Source organism: Pleurodeles waltl, chromosome 3_1, assembly GCF_031143425.1.
Source record: "Pleurodeles waltl isolate 20211129_DDA chromosome 3_1, aPleWal1.hap1.20221129, whole genome shotgun sequence".
NCBI classification, from domain to species: Eukaryota; Metazoa; Chordata; class Amphibia; order Caudata; family Salamandridae; genus Pleurodeles; species Pleurodeles waltl.
In genome coordinates this window covers 1901580788-1901604141 of record NC_090440.1, presented here as the reverse complement: position 1 = coordinate 1901604141, position 23354 = coordinate 1901580788, and the positions used below count along the sequence as shown (strand labels likewise).

At 43.9% G+C, this 23354-nt stretch overlaps 1 long non-coding RNA gene across 2 annotated transcripts in view; it reads left to right on the top strand.

Moving 5' to 3' along the window:
* Positions 1 to 23354, top strand: part of LOC138285732 (uncharacterized) — a 128597-nt gene that overhangs the window by 5241 nt on the left and 100002 nt on the right. Inside the window, exons 4-6 of one of the 2 annotated variants that reach the window (XR_011201635.1) lie at positions 525 to 598; positions 824 to 877; positions 973 to 1103. This is a non-coding gene — a long non-coding RNA (uncharacterized lncRNA). The remainder of the gene's footprint in view (positions 1 to 524; positions 599 to 823; positions 878 to 972; positions 1104 to 23354) is intronic. The other variant, XR_011201636.1, reaches the window with a different exon arrangement.

Below are 23354 nucleotides of genomic sequence, written 5' to 3'. Positions count from 1 at the left end.
GGAGGAAGTGCAAGACTCTGGCAGTGAATTTTCTGTCCACGAGGAACCATCTGATGATGAAGGCACTCTCAGTGGGGAGGAAGTGTTGTTGGAATGCTTTTTGAAACTTCCTATGACCATGATTATGAGACTGAATCGGCATCTGAGGCAGAGGAGGAAGTGCAAGATTCTGGCAGGGCATTTTCTGTCTGAGAGGAATCATCTGATGATGAAGCTACTCTCAGTGCGGAGGAAGTGCCTCTTTTTGTCAGGCTTGTACCTTTCTGCAGGAGTGAAATGGACACGACGTAGTTCCCAACTTCCCTATGAATTAAAAGGACTCCTGAGCAGCCACATCTGAACCACCAGGATGAAGGGACGAACCTTGAGCAGAACCAGGCCAGATTTTCACCTTGTGATGTCGAGTGTTTTTTCAGTTTCTGAAAACATAAGAACAACCCTTAGTACTTATAACTCTCAGATTGATTCCTTCCAGTTTTGTGTAACCCACATTTGATTAACTAGTTTCCCTCCTCCCTTTTTAGCTGTTGGTTCCTGTAGACTGAAATTCATCATGCAATAATTCTAGAAGACAAACTCAAGACAAAAATGTCCACAGGTAATAGTCGCACATACATGCAGACATGCCAGTTTGCAACATCTACCTAAGTGTATAGGCTTTACGAATCTAGATAATTAAACATCAGTCCTTTTACAGTTAATCAAGGTTCAAATAATGGTTCCTAGGCTTAACCGCCATTCATCTCCTGAAATCATACGCCTCATTATCATTAATCTAGCGATGAGTCACTCTGCAATATGTAATGTCATTTCTTTCCTCTAGGACAACAACAAAAAATGGTTGACTTCACTAGTCATTTCAACAGGATTCCATCAGGTAAGTATTTCTTTCTTGCCATTAGTACAATATGTAAATGGTACCTGAATGTATAGATTGCCACTTTAATAATATATTTTGATTGTCTTTTGCAGATTGCCAACAGATTACAGAGAACTGAAGCAGGGAAACTGGCGACCCGACAGGGAAGAGGAACCCGCCACACGAGGATGCAGAGGGCTTGGGAGGAAACACAAAGAAGACAAGGACGGAGCTTCAAACACAGGTGAGTACGGGGGAGGGAAACTGATGACGAGCAGTCATCATGGTGCAGTGCCTTTTAAGTATCTCTGAGTGTGACCTCCTAAAATTTCGTATTGATCCTTAAAGGTGTTTAATAATTATCATTACTCATAAGGATTTAGAGCCATAAATTTGCGTTCCAGAGGTATTTTCTTGTCCAGTAAACAATTATTTTTGATGCAAGCCTCAGGTATCTCCAGATGATGTTTCAGTAATTGATTAATCCAGTGTGAGAAATAACATTATAGCGTATCATAGTCCATCGTATCATAATATAGCCAACACGTGTTTTGCTCTATCCTGGCCTGCGGGCCTAGGGCTTTCTCAAGGCTCTGTCTACATGTATAGAGAGACGTTTGTCATTCTAAATAGGTCAGTAACAACATGTTCATTAACAACAAAATCCCTTAAGTCTGGATGCCGGTTTATTGTGACACACAAGGCAAATCACTCAGCGAGCAGTTCCGGAACATACTTGGTGAGGTCGGCTGCACCATGTAGCAACTAAATTTCCTGGCTGGAATGCATGCGCGCCCGCTTTCTGCTACCGTGTTTTAGTCTATGAACAGTGAAGTGTGGCGCCTTAAGGGCTACATGCTCCACCCTTAAGGAGCCACCTACCAATATGTGTGTGGTGCACTGAACGCTTTTAGAGGAGGACACTGATGTGCCGGTAGTACAGCAAGAGGCATCTGCATTGCAGCCTTATGCTGCAAGGCTTCCCAATGCTTCCCAGTGGAAGAGCTGAACTCTGGGTTGACCCAAACTTGGTACAGCTGGTTTTGCCTGCCTTTGCTGGTGTCGTAGGGTGAAGAGTGAATACTGAAAACTTTTGGCTATACATTTCTTTCAGTTGTTTATGGACAATGTATTTTTGGATGAGAATGTTAAACAGATGAATTTGAATGCTGAACAGAATTTGAGGAACAACAGTGCCAGATGTAAGTCCCACTCTAGAGCTACCCGGTGGACTCCCACAAATCTATATGAGTTGACGAAGTTCTTGGGTTTAACTTTTTAGAGGGCTTGATAAGGAAACTGTCTTCATATTGGTCTACTAGCCCCTTGATGGCAACGGCTATATTCCCTGCAGCCATGAGTCATGATCGGTATTTGCTTCTGCTTCAGATGCTGCATTTTGTTGATAATGCTTTAGCGTTGCCGCAAGATCACCCTGATTGTGACCATCTTTCTAAGATTTGGCCTTGATCACTTTGCCAATCGTTTTTCAGAGATCTATGTTCAATGGGAAGAAATAGCTGTCGACGAGTATTAGGTCCTGTTCAAGGGCTCTTTGTTTTTTAGGCAGCACTTTCCTAGCAAGAGGGCACATTATGGAATTAAGATGTATATGCGGTCTGAGAGTAGGACTGGATATGTCTATAATTTCTGGGTGTACATCGGTAGGGATTTCAGTATTGACCCCCTGGTTGTCTATCCACTTTCGGAGTTAGTGAGAAGATTGTGTGGGAACTTGGTAGAGGACTCTTTAACAAAGGTCGCCATTTCTGTGTAGACAACTACTACACTGGTGTGCAATTGTTCAGGGAATTGATCAAAGTGGACACTGTTGCTTGTGACACAATCTGCTCTAACCATGAAGGTTACCCAAGAGAGCTTGCTGGTAAAAAAAAAGTGAGAGGGGACAATGCAGTGCTTTGCGTAGTGATGAACTAGCTGTGAAATTTGCTGACAGAAGAGATGTCTACATGCCGACTTCCATCCACGATGAAAGTACTTCACATGTGACTGGAGTCAGGTTGCTGAAGTGCACAAACCTGTGTGAAGTTTAGACTATAATAGGCACAGGGGTGGTGTTGATGGAGTAGATCAGAGGTTGGAATCTTGCACTGCTGTTTGTAAGGCTTACATTTTGTATAAGAAGTTGGCTATCCATCTTTTCCACTTTTTAATGATTTTGTTGAATTTAAGGATTGTTTTCCAGAGCTAAAGATGACAGTTGTTCAGTTTCATGAGTCTGTAATTGGCAGCCTTGTTGTAGTAGAAACAGGCAAGTGTTCCTAGAGTTTGACTGGTAAAGGATGTGGCTAGATTGAAAAATCAACACATTCCTCCCACGTTCAAAAACGTCTTTCCCAGTAGGAGATGCAGAGTCTGTATGCAAAGAGGTGTGCGGAAGGAGAGTCGTATGTACTGCCCAAACTGTCCTTCTAAACCTGCGCTGTGTGTGCCGCTTATTTTAGAACGTAGGACACGCAAAAGCATTTTTGGGACCTACCATAAGCATAAAAGTGAACTGCCTTTTCTATAGTTTTTTATTTTTTGCTCAGTTTCATGCTTTGGATTAGTGTTATGTATTTAGTTACAGCTTTTTTGTTTGTAGTTTGTATTTACTTACAGTTAGTTGGTGTTTTCTGTTTTGTTAAAAAAAAATTGATGGCGGTGTGTGTGGATTAGCGATTGGCTGGTGGTGTGTGTGGGTTAGCGCTTGGCTGGTGGTGTGCGTGGATTGGCGCTTGGCTGGCAGTGTGCCTGGACTGGTGCTAGGCTGGCAGTGTGTCTGGACTGGTGCTAGGCTGGCAGTGTGCGTGGACTGGTGCTTGGCTGGTGGTGTACATGGACTGGGGCTTACCTGGCAGTGTGCGTGGACCGGTGCTTAGCTCATTGTGTGTATGGATTGGTCCTTGGCTGGTGGAGTGCATGGACTGGCACTTTGCTGGTGGTGTGTGTGGACTGGTGCTTGACTGGCAGTGTGTGGACGGGCGCTTGGCTGGCAGTGGGTGCGAGCTGGCACTTGGCTGGCAGTATGTGAGTAGCGACTTGCTGCTGGTCACTGCACACACTGCCAGCCAAACACCAGTCCACACACACAGTCGGTTTGAGGTTTGCAAGGGATTCTGGGTAGAAAAATGTGGCAAGAGCCACACAAGTCACCCCATCCTGGATTCCTAATGGTATGTAGTTTTAAAAAATATACAGGTTTGCTAGATTTTCCTCGGTGCCGGCCGAGCTACAGCCCAAAATCCATAGCTAGGCACGTTGCAAAAAACAGTTTTCAGTGGAAAAATGTGATGTGTCCATATTGTGTTTTAGGCTATTTCCTGTCACGGGCACAAGGCCTACCCACAGAAGTGATGTACTATTTTTATCAGGAGTCTTGGGGGAACACAGAATAGTTGAACAAGTGTTATTACATATTATTTCTCTGCTCTTGTGCTTTCCATATGTAAGACAGTGTGTAAGAAGTCATTTTGAGAAATTCCAACGAATTCACATGCTATTATGGGTACCCACGAATTCAGAGATGTGCAAATAACCACGGCTTCTAAACTTCACATCTTGTGTCATTTGGGAAATACATAGGTTTTCTTGATACATATTTTTCACTCTGTAAATTTTACCAAATGAATTGCTGCATACCAGATACACAAAGGAAACCCATTGCAAGGTGCATCTCAGTTAATGGCTCTGGGTATCTCGGGTTCCTGGTGAACCTTCAAGCCCTATATAGCAACCAGGAGGGTCCAGTGGACGTAACAGTATCTTCAGTGCTTCATTTGTAAATAAAAACGTGCTGGTGCCCAAAACCCTCCTCTTAAACATGCAGCTGCTGCAATGAAACGTGGGTGCACAGAATACTGAGGCAGCGTAATCCTGAAGCCATCTCGGGCCTCTTCAGTCCATTTAAAGCCAGTCCCTGCCCCTTCAGCCCACTCTTGCAGCTTTCTCCCTTTGTGCTGTTTTTTCATTTTTCTCTTTATCCATCTTTCCCATATGTGTATTTTGCTTGCAGCACATGCTTGAGGGAGAAGAATAAGCACCGGCCCTCAAAAATAAGTGCCGGTGCTCCGCACCGGAAACAAGCACAAATTAAGCCCTGAGTATATTACTTTAAAAAAATCTGCCATAGCTGGAAAACATTAAAGATGAAAACGTAGACGGAAATGGCTGGTTTTTTTTCAACTCAATTTTAATTTATTTTTCTTTCAACTGTTACTTTCTATAGGCAAACCTTGAAGGATCTATATAAATGACCTCTTCCTGAATTCAGAATGTTGTCTACTTTTTAGAAATGTATAGCTTTCCAGGATCTACCATGGGTTTTACACCCATTTATGTCACTAACTGGAAGGAGGTTGAAAGCACTAAAATAGGAAATCGGGATATGTCCCAGTAAAATGCCAAAACTGTGTTGAAAATTCTGGTTTTATGATTCTAGTCTGTCTGTTCCTGAAAGCTGAGAATGTAGTGATTTTAGCACCACAAACCCTTCCTTGATGCCATTTGCAGGGAAAAAAGCAGATGCTGTATTCTGCAGTACGTTTCCCCCATTTTTCCTAAAAACCCCAAGGTTTAGCTGTATTTTGGCTAATTTCTCGATCCCTTCCATGGGAATTTAGAAACCCTGGGTACCTTTAGAATCCCCAGGATATTCGAAAAAAAAGGATGCAAATTTGGCGTGGATAGCCTATGTGGAAAAAACGTTATGGTGGCATAGGCGCAAACTACCCCAAATAGCCCAAAAATGGCTTAGCACGGGGGAGGGGGTGGGTTGGTGGGGGGACCCAACAGCGAAGGGGTTAAAAAGATTAGACATGTAGCTGTTCAGATGCTTATTAAAAGTATACTTCTACAGACGACCAATGCCTCTAGGCTCTTCTCAGCATAATATGGAACTAGTCAATAAGGCATGTCTGATTTTAGAAGGTCAAGGCAGTGCCGTCTGCCATAATGAACAATATCATTCCTACTAATGTGTAATACAATGATGGCAGACAACATAGATCACCCACCTAAAGTTTTTTTGACAACCTCCCTCAATTGCAGCACTGAGAGAACACAGACACCAAACCACCTCATCTGGAAACCAGCCTTCAATGGTCACTGTTTTAAATAACCTGCTAGGAAAAGTGTCTACTGCTCGCTGAACTTAAGAGTGACCAAAGACCCAGGCTAAGCCGGGGGTCAATGTGCAGAATCATGAGGAAGAAACAATGTCATTGGTATTATGTCAAAACAGTCTACCACCATGCTACGTCAGGTTTGGGTACAAATAACTTGTGTAACAATCTGATCTCCATCTCCCAATCCTTTTTACTTGTCTTGGCTTCAAGACCCAATCTGAGGCAGAAGTGACTGCTTCAATCCTGAAGGAGTGAGGACTGAAATTTGCAAGCTGATCTGAAGCCTGGAGAAAGGAATGCCATTGTTATGGACAAATAGTGTAGCACCCTGGCAATTCGATGACTGACTAATGTACATCCAAACACCACCACAGGGCAGCAAAGGTGATCTGCTTTTGAAGGACTATCTATTCTCCCTTCCCAATTAAGTTGTCTTAGAGGCGGGGAGTTGGGACTGCCCCAACACAAGTCGCCCTTTGCACCTGCCACCAGGTTCACTAACACTCAGTGCACCATAAAATGGCATCCAGAATCCTGCCTTGAAGAGCACTTCATATGAGGAAGTGCGGTTGGCCAGGAGGCACTGCACAATGTTAAGCTGTTTGTCCATATCAACCGGCTTCCTGGCAGCCTTCCTTGTGCTCTTGAGTCCCTTCCAATCTTTCAGTGATTTTCGACTGTTAAATGAGTTAGTTACTCAGTCACCTCCGTTGGCCTGACAAAAGAAGCCAGTGCTGGGATGTGTTTATCTGCATATGCTGTCAACATCCCTTCCCCTCTAAGGTGCCCATGAAGCTGATCCAACGCCCTTGGCACCATCAAGAAAATCCAAATAGCAAAAGAGTAGTGGAATTCCTCCTCATAGGTTTTCTTGGTCTTAGGTGTTAGACTCACTGAAATAAGTTTTGGCAATACTGTGCGCAACGTTTCCAAGGATGAGTGGGGAATGGAGTGTGGAATGGAGTGATTTCCTGTGCTGATCCAAGGTGACAGCACCTGCAATCCAGAATCTTAAAATGAGGCATAGGCAGCATTACTCATTACACCAGGAACATGTTTCCCATTAAGCAGTATGGTATATCGCAAGCAAATAAGCACAATCTCTTTGAGAAGTCTTATCACCATCTTGCACTTAGCATGTTACAGAATAATTGAATCAACCACAGATACACTATGAGACCAGAAGATCACAGATTAGTCGTCAAAGCAGTCAACTCATACATGCAGAGCCATAAGGAAGGGAAACAGCTCAAAGAATTCCACATTTCTGACCAGACTCAAACCATTCAAAAGATCATGTCTGTGACCCTAAAATGACCCCCAAACCTACACCACTGACCATATTGTTGAACAAACACAATTTCCGACACCCCAGGAGCAGGCCTGCTACACTGCCATTAAAACTGTCCAAAAGGAGGCCCAAATGAATAAGTCCTGCCTGATCTCTGCCTGGTCATATGGTACTTTTCTTTTAATCCAGACATGGCTTGGGATATTGATCTTGAAAAGGATAGCCCTTTTGTATGATGTGAAGAGCAAATCTGGGCTGCCCATTCAATACCTGCAGCTGATGCAACGTGCCCTTGCTGCCCCCCCAAGCAGGTTCTTCTTAATTTCCTGAATGCCACCACCTTCTCAGGCGGCCGACAGCAGGCTCCCCCACCAAATCAATCTCAATGCCAGGAAAAATAAAATTGTGGATGGTCCAGTATTTTTGTCACTTGCCAGGGGAAACCCAAACCTTGCATTAATTTGATAAAGAGTGATAACTATTTCTTATGCAGCAGCCTCGCTTCAGCCCAAAAAACAAGAGATTATCCAAGTAATGTATAACCAGGTCAGCCTATATTTCTGTTTGAACAGCCATTAAAACAAGGTACTGAGATGTTCAAAGTAGGAACGGGAGGTAGCATAATCCATGGACAAACATTTGGCAAAGGTAAAGGAAACTTCAAAGTGAAAACCCAAGAGGCAGAGGTCTTGAGGGTGGACTGATAACAGATGGAAGGCTTGCTGTATTTATACCTTCACCAGAAGGCCCCTGTACTGACAGACCTAAGCACTGTTATGGCATGGCCAAGAGAAGTATATTTGACCGAGCAAAGTGCTGGATGTATAGCATCGTTCACAGATTCACCTTTGGGTGGTGCCAAATTAGTATTGATATGAAATGGCCTTCTTAGGCACGATCCTCAAAGGGAAACACATTATTCAGTGGCTGTAAGGCAAATAGACAGGTAACCATAACCCTATCCACACTTCTCTTTTTTCAAACTTTGTCCTGGTTGCTTCTTTATTTGCTACAACATATTTTTGGTTCATAAATGATTTCTTCCTTTCCACACTCCAGGCAGGGATTCTGAAACCGTAGTAGCCGTAGTGAAGATGTTGGGCCACTTTTGAGTTATGTTATGTATATCTGCACATTGCACTATCACCCGCTAAGGAATCCTGGCATTGAGCAAGTGTGTGTGCCCAGCTCTGCCTGTGTTAGGTTGGTTTTTTTAAAGGTCAGGCATTCAGCTTCTTCCAGAATTCAAGAAGGGTGAAGGGGGCTCTGATGTGGAGTCGGAGGCCATTTCACACTTTTAGAGGAATGTAAAAGTACGCCCGTCCTCTTGATCTGCATCTGTGTATGCATGGGATGTGTGTGAGTAGGACTCTTATGGAGCGGAAGTGTCTGGGTGGTTGAGGAAGTAAATGTGACTGTTCAGGTAGATGGGGCTTAAGTTGTGTAGTGCCTTGTATCTGTGTATAGGAGTTTTATGAGCACATTTGTGTATCAGGAGGCAGTGGAGCTCCCTGAGGTGTGTTGTGAATTAGTATATTAGTAAAGCCAGTGGATCTTACCTGCATTTCAGCTGGAAAAAGAGGAGAAGCTGTGCCTGCACGTCACTTTTGGGATCCTTTCTGCTTGACCATCTTAAAGCACTTGAATTCAGGGTGCATTGAACACCCACAAAAGGAACATTTTGTTTAAATTTGCATGTACTAGTTGGACGTGTACAGGCTTTTTTGTTATATGCCCAGCAAGCCTTTTTTTCTAAGCCCTGACTGAGATGCCAGAAAGGATTGAGGCCTCACACTTTTACTATTTTTCAACATCATACACTTCAGCCAAGAATTCACATCTGTCTGATCCCAATACATTTTAGAATAGGAGGCCTTCCTCAACTGGAACGTCTTGTCATACTTGCAGGAGAGGGTCTTTTGGCATGGTTACCTCCTTCACCCCCCACCACACAAACACACATTTTGCCTGGTATTGATGCTACCTTTACTGAGACTGTGCTGGGATTCTGCTAACCAGGCCCCAGCACCAGTGTTCTTTCCCTAAACTGTACCATTCTTTCCACAATTGGCACACCCCTGGCACACAGCTAAGTCCCTAAGTCCCTTGTAAAAGGTACCAGGAGTACCAAGGGCTCTATGGCCAGGGAGGGTCCCTAAGGGCTGTAGCATGTATTGTGCCACCCTACGGGGCCCCTCATCCAAGCACATGCACACTGCATTACAGATTGTGTGTGCTCGTGGGGAGAAAAATGTAAAGTCGACATGGCATCCCTCTTCGGGTGCCATGCCCACAAACCACTGCCTGTGGCATAGGCAAGTCACCCCTTTAGCAGGCCTTACAGCCCTAAGGCTGGGTGCACTATACCACAGGTGAGGCTATAGCTGCATGAGCAATATGTCCCTACAGTGTCTAAGTCCATTCTTAGACATTGTAAGTGCAGTGTGGCCATACTTAGTACATGGGCTGGGAGTTTGTCAATACAAACTCCACAGCTCCATGATGGCTTCACTGAAGACTGGGAAGTTTGGTATCAAACTTCTCAGCACAATAAACTCATACTGATACCAGTGTTGGATTTATTGTAAAATGCTCACAGAGGGCATTTTAGAGATGCCCCCTGTATTTTACCCAACCCTTTAGTTTATTACTGCCCGGTCTGTGCCAGCCTGCCACTAAGTTTATGATCCCTTGGGATGACAGCCTTTGTGCTCTCTGGGGTCAGAAACAAAGCCTGCACTAGGTCGAGGTGTGTCAAACCTCCCCTCTACAGTAACTGTAACACTTGGTGGTGAGCCTTAAAGGCTCAGATCGCCTGTTACAGTGCCCCAGGGCACTCCAGCTAGTGGAGATACCTGCCACCTGGACCAAGCCCCACGTTTGGCAGTCCAGCTGGAAAATTAGGAAAAACAAGGAGGAGTGACCACTTCAGCTGGGACCACTCCTAAGGTGCCCAGAGCTGAAGTGACCCCCTCTTTGCAGAATCCTCCATCTTGTTTTAGAGAGTAGGGACCAATAGGGTTAGGAATGTATCTCCCTCCCCAAAGAGAGTGGGCACAGGAAGGGTGTAGCCACCCTCAGGGGCACTAACCATTGGCTACTGCCCTCTCTCCCCTGTAATGCCCCTAACTCTAGTATTTAGGGGCACCCCTGAACCTTACTCACCAAATTCCTGGCGACCTCAGAAGAAAGAAGGACTGCTAAGCCGACCCAAGCAGTGAACGCTCCAGATGACAACTGACTTGGCCCCAGCCCTACCGGCCTGTCTGCAGCTTCAAAGGCCCCTGCTCCAAGAAGGAGATGCATACTGCAGAACCAGCGACCTCTACAAACCCCCAGAGGATGGCCTGACCAGCAGAGGACCAAGAACTCCCGAGGACAGTGGCCCTGTCCAGAAGAAATCACTAAAAGGATTCCAGAACCGCCCCAGATCCGCGAGCCCTGTCCACTCTGCATCCGACGCCCACGGCCTGAGTCCACCTTGGGTTTAACCCATCCTGACCAACGCAACAACGCCTGCAGGCTAAATCAAGAGGATTCCCCTGACTGGGACCCGATCCGACGAAGATTCCCAATGCCTAAAGGTACCCCTGCATCCACAGCCCCCGGGCCTTGGGGAATCCAACTAAAGGTCCAGCAACATCCAGCGGGCACCTCTCCTTCCTGTCCAGTCTTTGGTTTCCTGGAACTGACCCCCTGGACCCAGCCTGCAGCATCTTTTGTGACCCCTGGGGTCCCAAACACTGAAAAGCATTGGACGTCCATCTCTCTCTTTGCACCCTGCTCCCGGCTGCCCTGTGCCGCTGTGGATTTGTATTTGGTGTGTGTTCTGCTTTCCTTCTTATCTCGTATCAGAGCTTGCAGAACATATCAAGAATGCACTTCTGAGTTCAAAGAAGACCTTTATTGTTGTTAATTCTTCCCCACCCACAAGTTCGTAAGAGACGAATTAATAGATTTCAAGCACACGTTCAGATGAGTAAAAGTATCGCAGCAATGAAAACAAAATATATCACAGTACTTCTCAGTTGCAATGTACACAGCAGGTTATATATATAATGCAAAGCAAAACAAATACTTCACCGTGTGAGAAACTATTTACAGCTTCATCTTTCTGGGGTCTGCAAGTTGATGACTCCGGTCAACTGCGAGAAAGAGATTATCTACCCACACGGGAGACTGGCAACTGGCACCAAGTTCCAGCCCGAAGTCCAGCAGATTCGAATCTAATTCTCTGTAGCCCGAGTCATCCCTACAAAAGCGTGCCCCCTCCTCTCAGACTCGGGAAAACTACGCAAGCCTTTGGAGACTGGCCAGATCTCCTAAACTTCTCCTCTTCCCAAGCCTGAGCAGAAAGGAAAACACCAAATGTACTCTCTCTTATCAGGTCTAGTCTACTGTGCGAAGAAAACAGCTTGGTTCATCTTGTGGAAAAACACAGCTTGGAAAAATACAGCTTGGATTCTCAACTGCAATGTCTAACTCCACGTTAAAGGCAATAGGCAGCTAACCTAGATATCAAATGTAATGTCTAATGTCATGTCAAAGCCAATAGGCAGCTGAGCTGAATACAAAATGTGATGTCTAATATCATGTCAAAGCCAATAGGCAGCTAAGCTGAATACAGAATGTAATGTCTAATATCATGTCAAAGCCAATAGGCAGAATACAGAATGTAATGGCTAATGCCATGTCAAAGCCAATAGGCGGCTAAACTGAATACAGAAAGTAATGGCTAATGCCATGTCAAAGCCAATAGGCGGCTAGGCTGAACACAACATATAATGTGCTACTGGTGAACATTGAGCAACTAATATGCGCAGTGGTGAAACACAAAGTCATTGGTCAAACATAATCAATAGCATCACATTCCACCCTATGACCAATGAATTTTTGTTTCACATATCTCTTGTTTAAAAAAAAAAAAAAAACATCAGCACAAAAAAAAAACATTATCAGCAAATCAAATTTGAATGATAAAAGCAATCCCTGTAAAGCAATGAAAGTGGATTAACATATAGATCTCATAACCTTTCACATCAGATACATCTACACAGAAAAGACTGAAACTTTTATACTCTGAATGAGATTATAGTGTCTCTAAAATAGCAATTTGATGTAGCATGAGTACTACTCATGTAAAGGTGCACGGTCCACCTGAAAGGTTTGCTGGAAGGTAAGTGAAAGTCAGAGTTCCACACGAGAAAACACAGACAGTTAACTGTTAAGGTTGCTTAGTTCCAGTGGAAGAATGCAATCAAACAAATTGAACTTTAACTGAAGGTGCCATTTGCGCAAAATGGATCCATGGTGCTTGTACTGTACTCAGTCAGGTTCAGGTTGGGGGTTCGGTCTCTTCCCCGACCCCAAACGCACACACCCGAAGGGGGACCACACAGCACACTCAGGGACAGTGGCGAAACGTGGTAGGATCTGCAAAAGAAAAAAGTATGACTTTTCTTGCAAATAACATTTGTCATTTGAAATGTACCCTTCCTCTTTTCCCTGTTTTATAATCAGTAGGACGTTTGTGGGGCCCTTTATTATAATTTCTGCAGGTTCTGGAGGGTCACTTGGGTCTTCAACCCACACCTCAGCACAGGGGTTTTTATCTGCTGCACCACAGCTTCCCTTTTCTTGCACTGTCAGAAGGGCTGGGGCAGACTCATTCTTTACCAAACCTCCATTCACTGCATTTTTGACAAGTTGGGCCATTCTGTCTCCAATTTGTATGAATGAATCAGATTATTTTCTAGTTATCAGCACAATTTTAATTTCTCCTTGGTAATCTGCAGCAATCACTCCCCCTAAAACCTGATCAATTTGCCATTTCTGTTCTGGTAGCTTTCCTCTCTCTGTGACTGCTTGTGGGACAGATTGCTCTTGTGCGTGCTGCACAGTTTTTAGCAAATCTAGGGGAATGTGCATCTCTCTCATCTCTGCCCACCTGTAAGTGTCTTTTTCTCTCAGCGGTTCACATTTCTGGTGCACCCACTTAGCCATCCCCACTAAGTCAGAATTCTGGGTGTACACTTCTCTCTCTGAATTATTCTCTTTAACATCTGCAAGGAAATTGAACCAGTTATGCACAAGCCATGTGGAAAACCAAACGGCTAAACCATTGGCAATGAACCAAGAATCAGTGTAAAAATGACACATCTCACGCAGCTCTTGCTTTAAAATCTGACACACATTGTACAACGCTGTTCCTTCTCCTGTGCCAGAAAACAACATTTCAGTCAATGAATCATTAGTTAAACAAACATGCTTTTTATCCTCAGTGGACATGAATTCAAATGGTGCACTCAGTTTCACTGGTGACTCTTTTACCTGTGGTACTCTAGCCCTGTCTTGCAAGTACCAGATCCAGTGTATAATCCTAGCTAGGGGCACTCTTTTCTTCCCCTGTTCCTGATTTACATGTACATCAGTGTTTCCCTCTTGCACTGCGCAAAAACCTAAAGTCTGAATTATTTCATTTGCCAAATCACAAGCGCGCAGCTGTATATAATTTTTCCCAGTGACCATATACCAAAGTGTTAGGATTTCACTCAGATGAGGGCTATTCTGTTTCCAAAAATCAAACAAGCTAATGAAACTCGGTGTCTCTTGCTTAGTGCAAACAGTAAGAAGCTCTAAAATCTTTTGTTTTACTTGTGCATTTTGCGATGCTAACTCGTAAATCACATTCTGAGCTCCCGTGTTATCAGTTAAGGAATGCACTTTGACTGCCAAAACACCTGGCTCACACGGAGGCTCAGAGTAGCTCGAAGCTGTCTTAACCCCCTCATTACTGGAACGGGAAAAGACAGATTCTTCTAAAACAGCATTTTTATAACTTTCAGCATTATCTTGCATTAATGTATTCTGGCTAATTTGCTCACGTAAATTCTTATTTTCATGTTCCAACTGCCTACATTTCTCCTGCATTTCTCTGTAAGCAGATAAAAGTATCCAAAACCTTCTGTCAAAAACAAAAGGATCATCATTGCTTCCAAAAGGCACATTTTCTAAATATGCTTCATCACAGAAAGAAAACATATTTCTCACAGCACCATCAGGCAGTTTAACTACACATGCATTTTCAAACATGGTCTGCCGTGCTTCTGTAATTCTCCAAACAACAAAAAACAATTACACTTTTAAATTGCGCACGTAGAAATCTATAATTCGACCTTACCCCACTTCTGGTACCAAAATGTTCTGCTTTCCTTCTTATCTCGTATCAGAGCTTACAGAACATATCAAGAATGCACTTCTGAGTTCAAAGAAGACCTTTATTGTTGTTAATTCTTCCCCACCCACAAGTTCGTAAGAGACGAATTAATAGATTTCAAGCACACGTTCAGATGAGTAAAAGTATTGCAGCAATGAAAACAAAATATATCACAGTACTTCTCAGTTGCAATGTACACAGCAGGTTATATATATAATGCAAAGCAAAACAAATACTTCACCGTGTGAGAAACTATTTACAGCTTCATCTTTCTGGGGTCTGCAAGTTGATGACTCCGGTCAACTGCGAGAAAGAGATTATCTACCCACACGGGAGACTGGCAACTGGCACCAAGTTCCAGCCCGAAGTCCAGCAGATTCGAATCTAATTCTCTGTAGCCCGAGTCATCCCTACAAAAGCGTGCCCCCTCCTCTCAGACTCGGGAAAACTAGGCAAGCCTTTGGAGACTGGCCAGATCTCCTAGACTTCTCCTCTTCCCAAGCCTGAGCAGAAAGGAAAACACCAAATGTACTCTCTCTTATCAGGTCTAGCCTACTGTGCGAAGAAAACAGCTTGGTTCATCTTGTGGAAAAACACAGCTTGGAAAAATACAGCTTGGATTCTCAACTTCAATGTCTAACTCCACGTTAAAGGCAATAGGCAGCTAACCTAGATATCAAATGTAATGTCTAATGTCATGTCAAAGCCAATAGGCAGCTGAGCTGAATACAAAATGTGATGTCTAATATCATGTCAAAGCCAATAGGCAGCTGAACTGAATACAAAATATAATGTCTAATATCATGTCAAAGCCAATAGGCAGCTAAGCTGAATACAGAATGTAATGTCTAATATCATGTCAAAGCCAATAGGCAGAATACAGAATGTAATGGCTAATGCCATGTCAAAGCCAATAGGCGGCTAAACTGAATACAGAAAGTAATGGCTAATGCCATGTCAAAGCTAGGCTGAACAAAACATATAATGTGCTACTGGTGAACATTGAGCAACTAATATGCGCAGTGGTGAAACACAAAGTCATTGGTCAAACATAATCAATAGCATCACAGTGTGATCCTGTGCCCACCCCCCATAACCCCCCACCGGTGCTGACCTAAAATCCTCAGCCCTGTTTCCTGGAACCGCGGCTACTTACCTGCAATTGGCTTTCTGCCAAGCACCCCCAGTCCTATTAGGATTCCATTGTAAACCCAATGCCAACTTTGACCTCTGCACCCAGCCGGCCCTGTGTTGCTGGTGGTGCACTTTTGGGGTCAGACTAAATTTTGACCTGTGGACATTCTAACCCTGAAGACTGGAATTGTCAGTCGTGTACTTACCTGTTTCCTGTGCTAACATTCTCCCCCACCCCCCCGGACTCCATAGACTCCTATGGAAAACTGCACTGTCAACTTTTAAACTTGGAAAGTGCTACTTACTTGTAAAGTGCTTTATCGGCAAAACCTAAACAAAGTACATTTGATACATTTGCTTGATACTTACTTGCAACAAAAATTCTTTGGTTCTACTAATAAAGTAACAAATTATATTTTTGCTATATGAAAACAGTTGGCCTGGAATTAGTCGTTGAGTGTGTGCCTCATTTCTTAACCATGTGTGTGTGCAACAAATGCTTTGCACTACCCTCTGATAAGCCTAACAGCTCGACCACACTACCACAAAAGAAAGCATTAGTATTATCTAATTTAGCCTTTGTTAAGCCTCTGGGAAAGCACTGGACTCTGTGCACACCAGACCTCATTTTGGTATACAGAGCCAGCTTCCTACAATACTCTTTCCACCAATACCCACTGAACTCTTCCTGGGTGCTGACTAACCTATTCTGATATTAAGACATCTGAGGACCCCACACAGGCCATCTTGCCAAGACAATAGACTGGTAAATAGTAAAACCCTTCACTCAATTAGCTAGTGTTCATGGTCCTCTGGTTTATGTCAGTTGTGAATAAATTCTTTAGAATCCTTGATGTCTTCATTTATCAGCTTCTTAGACAACAAATCAAAAATGTCAAGAAAACATTTCTGATAAATGCAGTCCCATTATATTTCTAGATAAAGGAACAGAGCCAGCTACCCAGATAGTTGTGACTCATTTGCTCCCTAGTACTGCCTTGGGACGTCTGACCCTGTATCACTACTTTTTTTTAACCAATTGTTATTGTTTTTACATCAACTTAAGCAGTACAGAGACTGGACATCTCCTCAACATATATGATTTCCATTTACTGCATGCGTAATTTCAAAAGGGTCAAGGCATGTTACATCACAATGAGTAGCACAGTAAGAGACTTTGGTTCAAGCTTCCATAATCAACTAAACTTATTACTAACATACTGTATAGAACTAATAGGTTATGACATGCATGTGCATAAAGAAACACTGCATGTTGAAGCAAGTGGCCATTCAGCACTAGTTGGGAGGAAATAGGCCAACGGATTCAATTAGTAGCAGATAGGTAAGCACAACCCCATATCTCTGCTGGGGGAAACAGGCAATGGGGAACCAGAGACTCTGGTGTGGTGATCATCCACTTTAAGTGATAAAGAATCCAATGGGAGGGTGAGGAGGGGCGAGGTATATATGGCTAGGGGTGCGGGAAGGGGAGGAAGAAGAGTGAGATCTAGGATTCTTCAATGAGTGTCTGCAATTCAGGTATGAGCGTGTCCCATGCCAAGGCAATGGGGTTCTTGCATAACCCTCTCACCTCCTCCCTCCAGAGCACCAGAGATTCAGCTTTACCCCATTTCAATGTAGCTGCTGCCCAGAATGTTGGGTCGGTAAGGTGCGCATCTTTTCACCTCATGGCAATAGCTTTTCTGACCATACGTAGAGCTAAATCAATACATTTGTTGATACCACTGCCTGACTTTCTACATTCAAATAATCCTAAGAGGCCTGCCTCAATGGTACAGAGGTTCTCCCGTCCGGTGACTGCAGTCAGAATATCATTGACCGACTTCCATAGTAGCTGCTCCTCTAGGTACGTCCAGAACATGTGTCCGATATCAGCGTGTTGCACATTGCATCTCGGGCAGTGGGATGGGCTACCAAATATTCTGTGTAGGTGTGAGATATGCCCTGTGTAGAATATTATGCTGTATGTATTGGAAGCGAGCATTGCGTGAGACTTTATGCAGGTAAATGAATATTCAGTCCCATTCTTTCTGTGGAACTCACAGCTAATATCCCGTTCCTAAAACTGTTTAACAGGACGCATCTGCCACTACCCATCATGTGGATTGCATGGAACAGAGAATGTGTTGCGGGTTCTGGGTCTACAATCTGCCAGTTTCTCTGCAGTTCAGCTAAAAGGATATGATGAGCTAGAAAATGACCTACTGGTAGATCGTGTGAGGCGCTAAACTGATCAAGTGGTATGGGGATAGTGTCTTGAAACAGTGTAACCACTCCCTCTGTTTCCCAGAGCTCCAAGCCTTCCCCTTCTAAGGAGCTCCCTGAGGGGCATAATGAACTAATATTAATTTTGACCATCTTTGTGACATGCATGTTTACTGCCCCAAATGGGCCACAGTACTCTTTCTTGTTGTGCATGATCTTATAGGCTGATTTGCTATGGGGGTAGGGCGGTGGTTGCTTTGCGTGGGTCTCCTGACCTCTGAGGGTGTTTGACCTCAGGGGCCCCTTATTGTTAATTACAGGTGTCAAAGCAGGTGTGGTACCTTAAGAGGGCCGTAAGAGCACTAGCAGTTCCTTGATAAAATCCAGACTTCCTGTTACTTGGGTGATGTCTTCTCCCCTCCTCCAGGAGCCACTCTTGTCACCTGGTTTGGCCCTATGAACCTAGTAAGTTGTTACCCTAATGGGGTTGGACCTCGGATTCTAATAAAAATGACCAAAGTTGAACAATCAGATCTCAGGTACTAAACATGAAGTTACAAAGAAAACCCCAGAGCAGTTACTCTTCTTGAAAAGATGAACAACTATTGAAGGCAAAAACTCTGGAGCAAATGACTCAAATGATGAATAAGTCAATCCCCCACATTACTCCACAATAAAAAAACAATTGCCCCCGTCACCTGCTAAATTTGTGGCAGCCACTGTACCCTCAGGCCCTGATTCACAAAGGGACTTGTGACTTGTAAATTTACGAGCACTGAGCATCCACATTCGGGGTTAAATTTCAACACGGCAGTGCTGTGTGGAGATTCTGCCATAAATGCTGAGATTCGACCCCGAGTGACTCACCACTTGTAACTTTATGAGTTGTAAGTCCCTTTGTGAATCAGGCCCACAATTCCCCAGGCAATCAAATGCATGCAAATTGCACATAGAGAATTCCTCTCGGCGGTATCACTCTGGGAGAAATTCCATAATGAGGGCACCAGCCTTCCAATTTCCAGCAAAATGCACACCATACATATTCCTGTGTAATCTCCAGGTTTACATTTACCCATTACTAGTGCTCCAATGCACCAGCCTTTAATGAATGCACTTATTTGCCTTTACTACTTTGAGTGAGAGGCTATTTCATGCATTTACTAAATTTTCTTTTTAATAATACGTCCTCCCTGGAGAATCCTCTTATGATTTCTAATTCTAGGAGTACACTTCGCTGAAAACTTCTGTTACTTTTACCGAGTTTACACCTATTAGGAGTTTGAAGCACAAATTCCTGAAAGTAAGAGACTAGTGCAAACTGCCATTTATGTCTTCGGCATGGCTGGCAACACTCCTCTCCCTAGATTCTCCATTCAAGGGAGAACACCAGCAGTGCACAAACTGCAATTCCCCAAAGCCTATTTTATAAAGAATTATTAGGAACCAATTATATTTACCTGCAAATTGTTTCTCATTCTGCAATGACTCCTTTGCATTGCTATAAGCGACCTGCACACCATTAGGGATTCACATGACCATGCGATTAATTCAAAATATAAAACCTGGCAACAAGGCCTGGAAATCAGAAATCTGATGCATTTATTTGTTCTTCTTACATGGCTGCATTCCCATGGACTTACAGTTGCAGTTCACTGGGAAATTTACAATTTCCTTCTGTGAAAATGTGTCTCAAAAGAGCGCAGGACTCTAGAAATATCAATTATTTAAAAAGCAAGGAACTATCAAAGATACAGGCTGGTTGCTCTCTTGTCATGCTAAAAGGCTGCATGAGTAAACCTCATCTGGTTAGCGTAGCAGAACCGTAAATAGTGACTAATTAGGGAGGGACCTAATCCCTAAGTATGTTAGGGAAGATCAAGATTTAATCATGAAAATGGGCCTTGACGGACAATCAATTTGGAGAGGCCCGTGGCTTCCAGTGCTGCCCTGGGGCTCTCAACGGAGCTGAGTCTAATTGAGTCAAAGGCTGAAAAATCGACATTTGTTGAGTCCCTGAAGAAGCTCTCGCTGTAAGGGCAATCCTTGGCATGCCTAATAACCGAAGCTCGATTTACTGAGTTAAGTGGTCCCCAGCGTGCCCTATAGTGAAGTCCCACCCCTCCTGTCCAATCTGTGTTTCCGTCAATTTCCCATTCTGTATCAATAAAGACTTTCCAAGTTCGATAAAAAGCTGCCTCCTCCAGATGAGTTCAGTACATTCAATTACAAAGCATGGGGCAGATAATGCTGTTTAGCAAATGACTTAACTTCCTTCATCGGCTGCACAGATAAAGTAAACGGGTTTTATCTGCATGTGCCCATTTTAGGCAATAATGCACTCATTTCCAGGGAGGGCACCATTGATGTTAGAGTGTGTCTTTTTTTTATTCTCTATCAGAGGTAAGATTGAGTTATTAGTGCAGCCTGGGGCCCGGGGGGATTAAACCCAGCAGAGGGCCAGCAGACAGCGGTAACTCAATCAGAGCCTGCCACGATCTTAAAAGAAAGGCCGGGATTTGGTAAACAGGAACTTGAGGAATTCTTTTACACCCTTAAAGCCTCTTTCAAGGTCTTATGTTGATAGATTTAAAGCGGCTTATTTTGTTGACCTGATCTAACAGCATTTCTCCTCTTGCACCTTTTGAAGCCGCGGATTAATTTTTGTTTTGAGTATGAAGTAGTCAGGCACAAAGCGCAAGGAAAGAAAAGCGTTGGGCTTCGGTATCGTAAATAAACTCGAATGCGAACATTGTGACATTGTGTCGTTTTGGATCCAAAATGCTAATTTTTTCTTTCCATTCGATGCTCCCTAGCCGCGAAAACAAAACTATATTTCGGAGAAACTTCCTATTCTTCTAGCTAATGTCACCTCTGGGGAGAAACGCGGGGATCATCCGGGGGACGTAACTGATGCACGTGCAAAGCGCTCCCAGACCTACGGGTGGAGTTCTCGTTATAGAAAACTGCAAAAAAGTAACAAACTAAAGCACACGAGTCAATTTTATTTGAAAGGGAGTTCCGCAGTGTTTTAGAAACGCCTGGTAACATTTGTTTCAATTAACAATTCAGCATTTATTCTGTAGCAATTTAAAAGGATTAAAAAAAGAAAATCACTTCCCACTCTTCCTATGTTTTAATTAATTGTGGAGGTGAGAGCTCCATTTGTATCTTTCAGTTTTGTGAGAAGATAAAGTCACCAAATCCCTTTAGGGGCTGTCGCCCTGGGTAAACAACACGTTGATACCCTGTGGCAACTCAAACGTGAAAGTGTAGTTTTTGTATCGCGCATAAAACCGGTGCATCTGTTTACACCTGTCCTAATTTCGGTGGATATCGGAGTCGAGGCGCCGGGATTAAACCTCAGGACGTCCGGTTCCACAACAGAACACCCCACTTGCCGGGTGGACCATCAGTAAAACATGGTCTACTGGACCTATGAGTCTGTAGCTGGTCTTTAGTGCAAGATGGAGGTGGCATCGGGGGTGGGACTTTCAGAATGCGTGTGGGTAACGTGTGCATTAAAGGTTGTGGCCCATGGCACGTATTTTTGTTCATATGCGATCTTCAAGTTAACTCTCATCTCCAAGAGAGGTTCACTGCATCTTGCAAGGATATTATTACTTCAGGTACTGATATGGCACTATAAAATTGTGACCAAAGACAACACAAATGCTGTCAACAGAAATTGTAGTATACGAAAAAGGGATGGGGGAATGCTTGAGTTAATCTCATTCACTGGTAACCACTCGGAGCAGCATCCCAGTCCATCGTTATTTTGCACACCCTGACACCTCAGTTTGGACCCAGCCATATGCAAATTACTTTTGACCCTGCTGCAGTGGGAACAGTCCAGCCCGAACTGCCAGGCCAGGTCTTCCATAAAATAGCTCTGATGCACCTCAGCGTGCATGTGGTTACATACATTTAACTTCTTCTGGATGGTTCATATGTACATTGTGAGAGGCAATCGATCCTTAAGTAAGGTCGCAAACTCTTAGCTAACAATATGGTTTGGAGCTATATTAACTGCCTGGCAATGCCAGGAGGGAGGCTTACTTGGGAGGGTACCCAATTGAGCAGTATGGGTCAAGCCAGGGCCAAGACTAAGTGAAAAACAATGTCTTCAGTTTCTTGTGAAGTCCAAGAACCGAGGATGGTAACAAATGCTAAAGAGAATGGCAGAGAGTAAAAGAGGAAGAAAAGAGAAAAATAACCAGAAAACAGCAAGGGAGGTCAAAAGCCCGAGGCAGAGAAAAAGGTGAGAGGAAAACGATGAATGAGAAAAATAAGAAATGCACAAAGTAGTGTCAAGGAAAAACTGAAAAATGCACAAAAAAGTGGCAAGGAATGAATGAGGAAGAATGCAAGAAGAACAGGGTCTAGCAAGGAAAGGGTGAGAAATGCTCAAGAGAGTGGCAGAGAGTAAAAGTGGAAGGAAAGAGAAAAAGAACCGGAAAACAGCAAGGGAGGTCAAAGGTCATCAAGACAGAGAAACAGGAGAGAGGAAAACGATGAATGAGAAATGCACAGTGTAGCATCAAGGAAAGACTGAAAATGCACAAAAAGGGGCAAAGAATGAATGAGAAAGAATGCGATGAACAGGGACTGGCAAGGAAAGGGTGAGAAATGCTCAAGAGAGTGGCAGAGAGTAAAAGAGAAATGAAAGAGAAAAAGCCTACGAGGTCAAAGAGGCAGAGAAAATGGTGAAATGGAAGACAGCAGGAGACTAAGAGAGAGAAGCAGACGGTCAAGAAAAGAAAGAGAGGAAGTTGAGGCGGAGAGCCTCGTGACAGCACTGGAGGTGGGCCCGAAAGGGCTGGGCCTGGTCAAAGGACCAGTATATAGGTTTAAGGGCACAGGAGCAAGGCGAGGACCAGACCAAGCACATGTACACATCACATATTGTGCATGTAATGATAACAGGTGTTGTGTTTAATGTCTATTATTGGTGAAGGGTCATATTTAGGCTGTGCCTGTTTGCCATTTATGACAGAGCAGTTGTAGACCCTCTGATTGATTAGATAAAAATATAAACTGCTAAAGTCTACTTTATCGTGGTCACTAACCATGGTCAAATAGCCGTACCAAGTCTGTGTTTTTAGAGCACTGACATGCAGAGGTTTGTCTGGTAAAAGGCAAGCCTAGACACAGGCCTAATGGCTGTTAAATGGACACTGCCCAACAATGCTTGTCACGACCCTATACTCTCAGTATGACTGACAGTGAAGGGCCCAATCAGGTACCCCCGCTATCACCCCAAAAATAGACAATAAGCCAAGAATCTCCATCAATATGTCAAAGCCTGTGTTTAGTGATGGTGGGCACAATTGTGCCAAGTCCCAGAGGCGCTGGGGTCATGCCCACTAGGAAGGCACCACCAGTGGCAGTTTGATCAATATTGAGGGTCAGGCCAAATTGTGCATTGAAAAGTAAAATGTGTATCAAGGGACACTGGGAGGGGCGGCAAAGAGTGCAGTGATCATGCCAAACAAGGCGAACCGC